Raw genomic sequence first — 12,332 nt, 5'->3', positions numbered from 1 at the left:
CAGAAATGGTAGTCTGTTCATGTCTAAAAGCGATTTACTTTTAATGAGTACTTCTCAGTGCAGTGCTATAATGTAACGTATTAATGTCAAAGTATCCACGTATTAAAGAAATGCACTTTTTGGGATTAAACGTTGTTTAATTTTACGTGATGTTTGTTGTAGGTTTTACATGGCAAACATTTTCAGGGCTCGGCTTGTGCATGGGCTCTAAGCCAGAACCTTGGCTCGGCTCGCCCTGTCAATTTGTTGGTATATATATATATTCCTTGACAGTTATTCCACCTGCAGCCACCAAACTCAGGATGGTTGCTTCCAAATCGCGAGGGTGGCACTCGCATATATATGTATATATATATGTGTGTATTGAAATGCGTTATGCTGGAATCTATGCTGTGAATAAACACATGTTGAAAAGAGGATGGGATGGTGGGCTTGTTTCATGGTGCTGTTCTTTTGGCTTGTGTGTTCTTTTGTAATATTGAACGCAGGGCCGGACTGGCCATAGCGGGCACCGGGCGTTTCCCTGTTGGGCCGCTAGGGTAGGGGGCGGTTTTGGCCCTCTGGGTGGCTGTTTTTGTTACAGGGGGCCTGCAATATTGTCCCCCCTATAACAAAATCGGCGAAACCGGCTTGAGCAAACAGCTCAGCCGCACCCCCCCCCCCCCCCCCCCCTTTGCCCCCAGGGGGCCCGGACGGTTTCGGTGCCCAGTCCGGCCCTGATTGAAAGCAGTGAGGCCCCCTTTACAAGCCCCGATCCTTGACTGAGTATATGCCCAGGCACAGGCATTTGATGAAGCACCCCCCGAATCGATTTGAAGATATGTATGTACACACACACACACACATATACACTTATCATGGCAGTTACGAGTTAGTTAGAGCACCTGTATTTAATAAATGCACATTCACACATGTATTAGTACAATGCAAAGGTTACATTTGAGTTTATTATGACACTACAGCACAATTTCCTAAAGAAAAACAATGTTTTGCTTCATAGATTGAAAGTAACAATAATTTTACACAGGGAAACAACTCTCCTAATAGTCACAAGGTTGCTTTAGTGTGATCTGCCTATGGTGCCAATTTGTAACACCTTGCATCCTGGTTTTCATTATATACATCAGTTAAAACAAGTGCACATGGAAAAAAATACCATGGCATAGAACATATATGCTTTGTCTCTCATGAGTCATGGCCCATCTCCAAACACAATCATAATAAGTACATATTTCACTCTGTGTACTTGTGTATATATCTATATATATATATCACACAAATACACAAACAAACGCACAGAGTGTAAAATGCTCTTTATTACCATACATTGTTGGAAATGGGGGAACTGTTACCCACTAAAGTCTTCTTGGGTGACATTTGTTTTCACTGCTGTGCGTGTGTGTATGTGGATATATATATATATATATATATATATATATATATATATATATATATATATATATATATATATATATATATATATTCTTTTTTGTTTTACCTATTCATTCTCCTTTTTTAATTTATATGTGTCAGGTCTACTCGTGACTGGAAATGTTTAGCCCTTTTGTGTGTCTTGGCTGTTTAAAATCATAATATCGAAAATCCTAATTTCTGACAGACATATTGGAAATTTTCAAGGAATTTACTTTACTGATGAAGCAGATCAAAATTGTTTTCGGCATCTTGAAAATTGCAATTTTGGTCAAAATCGAGATATGAGCGTTGTGGGAAATTACAATTATGCAGCCGTCATTTCGTATCTCAAAACACAAAGGCACTAGAAATCACGATTTTTCCATCATGGTATAGTTTTCCATTCGAATATTGGCGAGTTCACGGGCTTTTTCGGGTTTGTGTTCGTAAATCAAAACCAACCTTTAACAGACGGACTGATGGGTGGATGGATTTTACTCCGCTTTTAGGGACTAGACTGTGCGGTTAAAACACCTGGACTTTTATTCACAACACATCCTGTATAATACGCGCGCCTACATTATTTAGTCCTCCACCGGCTGCCAGACGATTGAGTTCTTAACCAGAGAGCAGCGACGGGTCGGCCAGAGTGGAAATCCTGTGGAGGTGTGTGCCTCCCTCCTCCCGCTGGGGGTGCCCTGCTGCCGTGGCACCAGGTCTCACACTGGCTCAGAACGCGAACCTGCACAAGAGAGAGAGAATGTTGTCAAGCGGGACTGACAGCTGAATTGACCAGTGACGATCATAAACACCTCACCGGGACCGGGGCTTCCGGTGACGTGCCCGGCTGGTATACAAAGCGGAAGGTGCGTCACACTATCAGGGGGTAAATGCGTGCACACGTTTCGCAATTCCTGTGAAGCCAGACATGACAGGCTGTCCCTACCGGGCTATTTGGCGGCGCCTTCTTCGTTGCCTGGCCCAGCACCCCCTAGAGACGTGGTTTAAGCAGCTTAAGTGGGCCTGTCATTGGGCTCATGGGCTAGTGAAGTGGACCACACGAAAAGGTGAATTCGTTGTTTATGGGCCTCTGTTGTCAGCAACCAACATGCTCATAAACTGACTGCTATGGAATGCCATGAACGAGGGAGGGAAGTGTAGTAGCAGCAGTTACTTTACTGTATAGAAAAAAAAGAATTATTTTACAATAATATATCACAAGATAAATAAACATTAAGATCATGAAAACATTCAAACTGCCACTAAGATGGACAAAATACATTTAGCTCAAGCGTTTAAAAGATGAAAAGAGGAAATATCGAAACTTTTGGCAAATTGTCAGATAAAACTAAAATCACTTGACGAGATACAATACTAATAGCGTGAAAGGTGAACCTGATGATAGCTTTGACAAACGCCCCTCTTAAATATTTTCTCCTAAGTTCCAATAATGACGGGCAGAAACATTAAGTGCTCATAGATTCCTCCTTCTACCTGCTAAGATCGCAGCCTGTGGGTGTTGTACACGGCTGAAAGGCACAGCGCAGCAACAGGGAAAGAGGAAGGGTGAACACTGTGGTGAACAGAGACAGGGACTAATAGAAGAAGTGCACGTTAGAGAAAAAATAAAGAGAGAAAAAGTAAGGATGGGAGACAAACGAAGGGTAGGTACAAAGTGGAAAGAACGGGAGGGTGAAAGAAAAGATGAAGGGAAGGTTGAAAGAATGAATGAATGAATATGAATGGATGGACCCTTGAAGGATGGATAGATGGAAGGGCGTCGGCGGAGTAATGGATAGACGAGTTAAAGAATCCAAAAGTGGATGGTTTGATGAAGGATGGACATATGGGGAAGATTGAAAGCATGTATGGGTGGACTATAAATCCACGGGTATATAGCCGGTGGATGATGAAAGGAGGGATGTCATGTATATAAGAAAGGGACAAAGTATGGGTGTATATATATATATATATATATATATATATATATATATATTATCTACTGGCGGTCGCCAGTAGATAGTTATAGTTAGGACCCTATTTCCATAGGAAATCCGCAACATTCTATTTGGAATAACTTTGGCGCCGGTCGATGAATCCTCGCGAAATTTTCAAAATAGGTGGGGCGCTACGCTCCGCTCCTACCCTGAAAGTCTCGGGGGGATTCGTCAAGCGGGGGCTGAGAAAAAAGGGGGGTCCCAAAACGCGTTTTTCCCATGCATTTTTCCATAGGACCTTTAGACACAGCTACAGCCCGAACGGCTGAACAGAGTTACTTGAAATTTGGCAGAGAGGTAGTCCTCAGGTCAAGGAAGTGCCTTTTGTAGGTCTGGTGTAAATCTGTTCAGTAGTTCCTGAGAAAATAGCATTTAAATCAATATATATATGTGGGCGGAGCCTAACCACACATCTCATCCTGAGATCTGATTGGCTGTCAGCACTTCATCCAAGAAGTGTTGGCAGCCATCTTGGGACCAATATACATGATAGCACCTCATTAAAAAGCATTGCAGTTAATAGAAGGTTTTAAGACTTTAGTTACATTATAAATCATTTGTTGATGGTACCATACTCATTTTAGGAATTGTGGTGTGGTCTAAGGTGGTTTTACCATGTGAAAATGCCTTCTGCTGTGATATCATGAATCATGTTTGAGAGAAAACTATTTTCTCATGCTTTTCCCACAGAGGTTTGGAAGGTGATCTATAAGCTAACTGAGAGCATATTTTCTGTAAATTCACATTATCTTTCTAAGTCATGTGAGAATGAAGTCTGACATTCTCAGTAAAACATGTAAATCCAACAAGGGCAGAGACTGTCAGTTGATTCCTTTGTGTTCTACTGCAGCTTTCCAGAGTGTTCCAAAGAACTACTAGAGCGCTAACCGTCCTACTTATGATAAATGTATGGCACACCTGAAGCCATCTTGCTTGGATTAAAGTGGTAACTCTTAAAACATTTAATTTAAAAAGGAACAAAATGAGGGGGTTTATTTTTCCATAAAAAGTATGATTAGTGCTGCAGAAAGAAAAATTAGGGCACATTTTGAGTGACTTCTCAAATCCTGGCATGCAGACTGAAACATGCACTTTCAATACCAGCAGCAGTTTTCCCTGGTGAGCAGTAGCTTTACTACAGTGATCTAATGAGCAAAAAGAGTGCTAACATTCTGATTTTATGGCAAATGTGTGACACATTTGAATGCCTTCTTGATGGAATCAAAGTAAAAAACTGAAAGTATTTCCTACTGAGGAGACTGCAGTAAATGAGGAAATTAGGAAACTTCATAACAAATAAGTCTCCCAAGATGGCCACCAGAGACAAAAGAGCCCAAATGTAGCCCAAATATCACCCAGATGTAGCCCAAGTATAGCCCAATGACAGAATGTCCAAGAATGTTCTTAAAAACAACTAGAGCACTTACTGTCTTCATTATGACAAAAGTATGGCACACCTGAAGCCATCTTGATTGGAATAAACTGGTAACACTTAAAACATTTAATTTAAAAAGGAACACTATGAGGGGGTTCATTTTGCCATAGAAATTATGATTAATGCTGAAGAAAGAAAATGAGGGCACATTTTGAGTGACTTCTCAAATCCTCTTCTATTTCATTAAAAAATTCTGACATGCAGACTGAAACATGCACTTTTAATACCAGGAGCAGACTTCCATGGTGAACAGTAGTTTTACTACAGTGATCTAATGAGCAACTAGAGTGCTAACATTCAGAATTCATGGCAAATGTGTGACATATCTGAATACCTTCATGATGGAATCAAAGTAAAAAACTGAAAGCATTTCCGACTGAGGAGACTGCAGTACATGAGGAAATTAGGAAACTTCATAACAAATAAATCTCCCAAGATGGCCACCGGAGACAAAAGAGCCCAAATGTAGCCCAAAATCACCCAGATATAGCCCAAATATAGCCCAATGACAGAAGTGTGCAAAACACTTATTATTTTGTGTTTTTGCAGTGTTATATAGTGCAGACTTGTCAGGTATTGGAGTGCTTTACATGAGCATTGGTTACATCACACAAGAAAAAATTCATTTTGGTTGTAGACATGGGGAGACTAAGTGATTTGACCAGAATCACAGAATGTCGAGCTGAAGCAGAAACTTCAACCTGGTTCCCCAGTTGCAAAGTCTGCAGTTCTGGAAGTAACACCACATCCTCTCCCCTAAGTGCAACATTTAATCAAGTTGTCAACTAGATAAAAAAACATAAAGATAACAAATAATTTAAAAGTGCTTTGTCGCTATTTGAAAACTCAGAAAATATGTCCTTATTTTAGTCTTTTAGAGCACTAACCATAATTTTGATGCCAATAAGACCCTCTCATATATGTAATTTCTAAAGGAATGCTCTAGGTATTACAGTTTTGATTACATCAAGATGATGTCAGGCGTTCCACACTTTTGTAATAAATATAGAATGTTAGCAATCTAGTTGTTCATTAGGATACTGTTGAGAGGCAGAGGCCAGGGGCACGGACTCTGAAAATTGAAGGCAGGTAGGAGGGTGCAAAGGCAACAATTTAACCACACTGAGCAGGCAGGAAGGGCCGTGGAAGCACAACAGACTGGAGGGCAGTGGAAAGGGGGGCAGGGGCAACAAACCAACAATACAGGACTTGCAAGAGAGGCTGTTGGAGGGAAGATCTATTACGGGTCAAGGAAGCTAGGGGCGGTCCCCAGAGCCCCGGGAGCCACCACAGAACTGAGCAGGAGAGTGAGTCAGGGACAAAAGGGGCACCTTAATTTGAGCCGGGGTGCCTAGGAACGCTTGCTCCAAAAATGAAGAAAACAGACATATGAGACATGGAATTGGAGGCAGAATACAATGGCAGTTTAATGAGAAGATGCAACTTCAAAGAAACCGCAGAATAGAGACATAAAGTACAAAATACAGAATCCAGATAATCATACAGCTGTCATGATATTCTCTGTATCTCAATTAATGGACTGACAGAGAGAGAGAGAAAACACATCTATAAATGCATCATGAGAAACAAGTTACACCAAGGAAAATGTTACCTAGGGACACTCACATTTACTCTTAGAGCAAGCATTCCTGCAATTACAATACATCTTTTAAATGCAAAAGTAAAGAGAACAATGGTTAAACATAACATGACATTTCATATAGGTAAAATAGAATAAGATACTTCAAGCAAAGCAGAGCAAGACATTTTAAGCAAAGGAAGACAAGAGCTCCCAGTTCTTGGGGAAAACCTGCACAGCCTGTTAACCTACATACAGACGGCGAGGTTGTCCGTCGATATCTGTGGGTGCTCCCTTTTTATATCATTTTGTGGGCTCCTTTGCACGCTACATCTACCTACGTATGCTACCCAAAGGCTTCGTCTGCAGATTTTACCAGACATTTCGTCATTTACCCACTTAATGCTGACAATGGACTGGGTGAAAAGGTCAGTCTCTCAGGCCAATCGCTTATCGTAAGTTCCATAGAGCAAGCAGAAAATAATGGGTATTGTACAGGAATTCAATATATTCATGTATAAAATCTCCTCAGTTCTCCTAACTTGACGCTCTGCGGTTGCCACTTCCTTAAAAGCGGGAAACCTGCCCAGGAAGCAAGTACCAGTCCAGGATGCAGCCTACTGTATGTCGACAGCTTCAGGGGGATGTTGAACTTTGATACCGAGCACGGAGCACTCGGGTAGGGTGGGGGCTACTAGTTTGGAGCAGAAGGCCTCGCAGACCTGCCTTCAGACTGCTATACACTAAAATTGCAGAGCTATGGTCAATTTAACAAAGAGGCCTACATATTGAACAGAAGGGCCTACACAAGGGTTTTATGCTGGCTGAGTGGTAAGGATGTCTCAGGATAATTATATAGCAACACAGGACCCGCTGGTCAATTTAATACGGCCTACAAATGCGGCTGGCAGGGCAAGGACAAGGGTCTCATACTTCAGGTGTGGACAGAACGGGCCAGGGGCCCCCTGTGATACAAAATCTACCCTCCTTCAAGGCTGTGGCAATGTAATAGACCATTGTGGGCAGAAGGAAGAGGCAATGGTAGTACAACCATACATGCCAACAGACCCGATTCAGCCAGGAAACGTCCAATGTTTTTAAGCTCAAATGGGCTTTATTTGATCTGTCTCCTGTCTACAATATCCTCTTTTTCAATGTAACTCAAAGGGGAAAATCAATACCCCAGTTTTTTTTCAAAATCTCCCTCTTACCAAGTTCAAAATGTTCGCAAGTATGGTACATTGGATCATGGAAGGAAATGGGATAGGGACATGGACTTGGATAACAGAGGACAGGAGAGACATGGAGAGGTGCACCAAACTGACCCTGCAGGGCAGGCATCAGGGTTTGCAGCAGCACAATACACCACACAGGGCATGCAGGACGGGAGTGCAGCACAACAATCCATAGAAAGCAAGAGGGAGGGGACAGGACCATGCACATGGACAACAGAGAACAGAGGGGCAAGAGGCAATGGTAGCTAGCTGACCATAATGGACAGACAGGAGAGAAGGCTGCAGCATAACAGACCATAAAGGGCAGGAGGGACGGATCAGGGGCATTACAATGGAACAGACAAGCCAGGAGGGAGGGAGTAGGGGTCTGCACATGTAAACAGAGGGCTGGGGGCAAGGGGGCAGGGCAGGAGCAGCAAGATGGCCATGGAGGTCAGGCAGGATGGGCACTAGAAGCAAGACACAACATGAAGAGCAACAGTGAGACTGTGATGGCATACACACAGATCATGGAGGGAAGGTGGGAGGGGGTCAGGGGCAGCTAACTGACCACACAGGGAAGGTGGGAGGGGCCATGGCAGCACAGAAGACCATGCATGGCAAGTGGGAGGGTTAGTGGCAGCACAATGGCTATGATGGGCAAGAAGGAGGGTGCAGGGGCATGCACAAAGGACGATGGAGGATAGAAGGGAGGGTCAGGACCTGTACACAGACAAGAAAGTTCAGGGGAAGGGGCCTCACAACAGACCACACGGGGCAGGCAGGAGGAGCAGTTGCAGCACAACAGACCAGGGAGGGCAGAAGGGTGTGGCAGTACAATGGACCATGTAGGACAGGAGGAAGAGGATAGAGGCATGGCATGTGGACAGGCAGGGTGGAGGTGGCAGGGACAGGTTACAGTCATCTGACAATGCTAGGCAGGTGGGAGGGGAGTGGCAGCTCAACAGAACACTCAGAGTAGATAGGAGTGGCAGGTCCATGGGACATGGTGGGCAAAAAGGATGGAGCAGGGGCATGCACAAAGACATCGGAGGGCAGGGGGAAGGAGAATAGGGGCAGCAAGCTAAGCACAGAGTTTAAGCAGGAGGTCAATGATGGGGCATAGAATTGGGCAATGGAGGGCAGGAGGAGTGGACTGGTACATCATACTAAATTGAGGGCAGTGGCAGCACATCAGACCATGCATGGCAGGAGGGAAGAGGCTAGTCCATGGATTCACACAACAGAGGATAGGGAGGAGGGGGATGGGGCAGCAAGCTAACTGTTCAGAGAAGGCGGGTATTAGAAACTTTATTGTTTTTAAAACATTTTGTCTGTGCAAACTACTTAAAATATGAACAAGTATGCAGCATAATCTCACTTTTATTCAGGAAGAAGAAGACGTTAGTGACTGTGACTCCGGGCTCACTTGGCAAAAACACCCCCTGACCCTCCACCCCCTATCGCAAAATGTAATGCCCGTGAAAAGGGTAGGTGAACACAGTGTTATATAGAACATAGTCCTGAGAGCACGATTGAAAATGAAAACTAGATATGGTGTATGGTATAAACTATGCACCAAAAAGTGTGATATAAGATGAACCAGGCGTGAAATATAATATGCAATACATTGTGCGCAATGACAGATTCATTGGAGAGCGCGAGATAGCACAGGCACTAGCGCGTGCTATGCGATATGCGCCTTGGAGTGTAATATGCACAGGGCAGTGTTGTGTAACCTAACTAGTCTCTAAAGTTGTAATATAAAATATGTGCTGGGGAGTGTAACGTTGCATATGCACTGTGACAAAGATATGGATCCCAAATTGTAATATGTATGGCATAGCACTGTGCGTTATAACATAGGCATCGAGGAAGGCACGTTAGATGGGGCAATATAACCCGTGCGAAGACAAGTGTGGCATGACATTTTCACGGGGTGGTGTTACAGTGCACATGGGCTAGAGAGTGTCATAGCATATGCACTAGCTAGTGGAATACAATACAGAGGTGTGTGGCACTCGGCAGGCAATGGTGGGTGTAACACAGCATTGGGCTCTGTCAGGAGCGCGCTGTGACTCGCAAGTGATGTTCGTCCCCTTTCCAGAGAGTAAAATAAAAAGTATTACACATCCGGCAGTGGATGTGTGTTTTATTAACTGTGAGGGGGGTTTCTTGCATAGTTTTGGTCGAATTTTTGTCGAATCCCCTTTGAATGGCTTGGTGTGCATGTGTATTAAATGTGCCCGTCAATAGCTACCCATGTTTGTATAAATAAACGACAAGGGTGTCTACCGGGATTAGGCACGGTAGAGCATCAGACATGTCAGAGCTTCACTAGTGGTGTAAATACATTCCACGTGGATTAATTGCATGCATAGTCGCCTTTTAATGAATATCACGCAAATCGTCATGGTGATAGGTACGTACGGTTTGTCCAGCATGTCCTAGGCGTGTCTATAAATATATATTTTTTAAAAATAATAAAAAACAGTGGCCGGCCCTGGGGATTGGGGTCAAAAAAATATAATTAGGAGACAGGCCCTGGGGGATGGGGTCATCAGGGCCAATAAATTAGAATAAGAAGGGGAACCACACAGCCCCCCTTCTTAAAAAAATAAAATAAATAAAAGACTGGCATCGTGCCGGAGGCCATGCCCCCTCCATGCAGCACTCTGCAAACGCGCCCCCAACAGGCATCTCCAGTATGCGCCAGGGAGCTGCGCTGCAGACAGGTGTTCTGAGGCCAAGCCCCTTTTTACACCTCTCTGCAACGCAGCTCTGTGGCGCTTACTGGAGGTACCTAGTGGTCTAGTGTGACCCTAGGGACCCTTAGGATTCAAGGGGACTTAATCTCTCAACTTAGAACAGCCACAGGGCGCGTTTACACAGTGGTGAAGGGAGGGGACGGGGCCTGAGGTGACGTGTGCAAACACGCACCATGGCACGTTTTAAATTGGGGATATAATTTCCCTTCAATACTGAGGGCCCCTGGGGGCTAACTAGCCCACCAAGTGCTTCCAGTAAGCGCCACTGAGCTGCATTGCAGAGAGGTGGTCCAGGCCGTGCCACTTTTTACACCTCTCTGCAACGCAGCTCTGTGGCACTTACTGGAGGTACCTAGTGGGCTAGTTGGACCCTAGGGACCCTCAGGACTCAAATGAACTTAATCTCCCAACTAAAAACGGACACAGGGCGTGTTTACACAAAGGTGAAAGGAGGGGACGGGGCCTGAGTTAACGTGTGCAAAAACGCCCTGTGGCCTGTTTTAAGAGGTAGTTTTAATCCCCATGCCCTATTATATACTAGGGGCTTATAGAGGAGGTAAGGCTAATCACAGGGGGACCCCAACGCATAATGTTCCCTAGTGTATGTAGGTGTTTTCACTGTATTCTAAGTGTCTTTTAACATAGCACTGGCTCTAGGACTGGTTAGTCAGACTCAGTTACCACCAGTATCCGTCTGAAAAAGTTGAGGGTACAGGATGATTTTGCAACAAGGCTTCTTTCTGCTCTTCTTTTTGTTCTTTCTGCACGTTATCCTTCTTCCTGCACTTATCTTCGTATTTGAGGACTTCTGTTGCTTCTTTCTGCACTTCTTTTGTTTCTTTCTGTGCATTTTTTCTTCTTTCTTCACATGTCCTATCTCTGTAGGTATAGTTAGAAATTAGCATTTAAAAAACCTTTGAAATTAACAGAAAAAACCATAGGTTTCAGGCACGTTATAGTTAGGAATTAGCATTTAAAAAACCTCAGAAATTCACTGAAAAAACCATAGGTTTCAGGGGTGTTATAGTTAGCTGGACTTTTCACTTGTACAAAACCATTGAAATTCCCCCGTTATAGTTAGTTCAGCTAACTATAACTCGCGCGCCCGCAATGCACTGCTGATGACGTCACATATTACATCACTCATGACATGGTCAGTGACATCACTCATGACATCACTGATGACATCTCAAATGACATCACTGATGACATCACTGATGACATCATCCTTGTGATAGAGTGGCAGACCTCCTCTCACCCTAATATAACCTTTGATACACACATTCAAAAATAGAGACTAAAATTTTCAAAACAATGGACATACCAATACCAGTTACAACAACCTCTTCAGTAATTCTAAGATCCACATACACATCCACTCATTCACCAACTGTCCAATACAGTCACTCATACATGTACTCACTCATCATAGGTACTCATACACCTATACATCCTGTTACACAATGCCACTCATCCATAGAGTTACTCACACACATAGTCACTCATGCTAATAAAGAATCAAACATACATTTACTTGCATATACAGTTATACACACACCACCACACTTACTTCTACGGAAACTTACACATACTTAGTCTTTTAAACAATCACTTATAGAAACACATACTTATTCATACAGGAACTCTTTCAATCTCTCACTCTCACATATACTCTCATATATACACCAATAGTCACATATACTAGTTTAAAACATATGTAGTTACTCATAAAGACACTATTAAGACAGTCATTCACTCACTAACACACCCATACACACACTCATCCACCCATACAGTCCTGCACACATACTGTGTTCAACACATACAAACAGTGAGTCACTCATTCATGCACCTATGCACTACGTAATACCCCCACCGAACCATGCAGACACTCAGACTGATACTCAAAAAACCAACTAATAACCT

The sequence above is a fragment of the Triturus cristatus genome, chromosome 2_1 (genome assembly GCF_964204655.1).
Source record: "Triturus cristatus chromosome 2_1, aTriCri1.1, whole genome shotgun sequence".
In the NCBI taxonomy this organism is placed as follows: Eukaryota; Metazoa; Chordata; class Amphibia; order Caudata; family Salamandridae; genus Triturus; species Triturus cristatus.
This window is presented reverse-complemented; position numbering follows the sequence as displayed.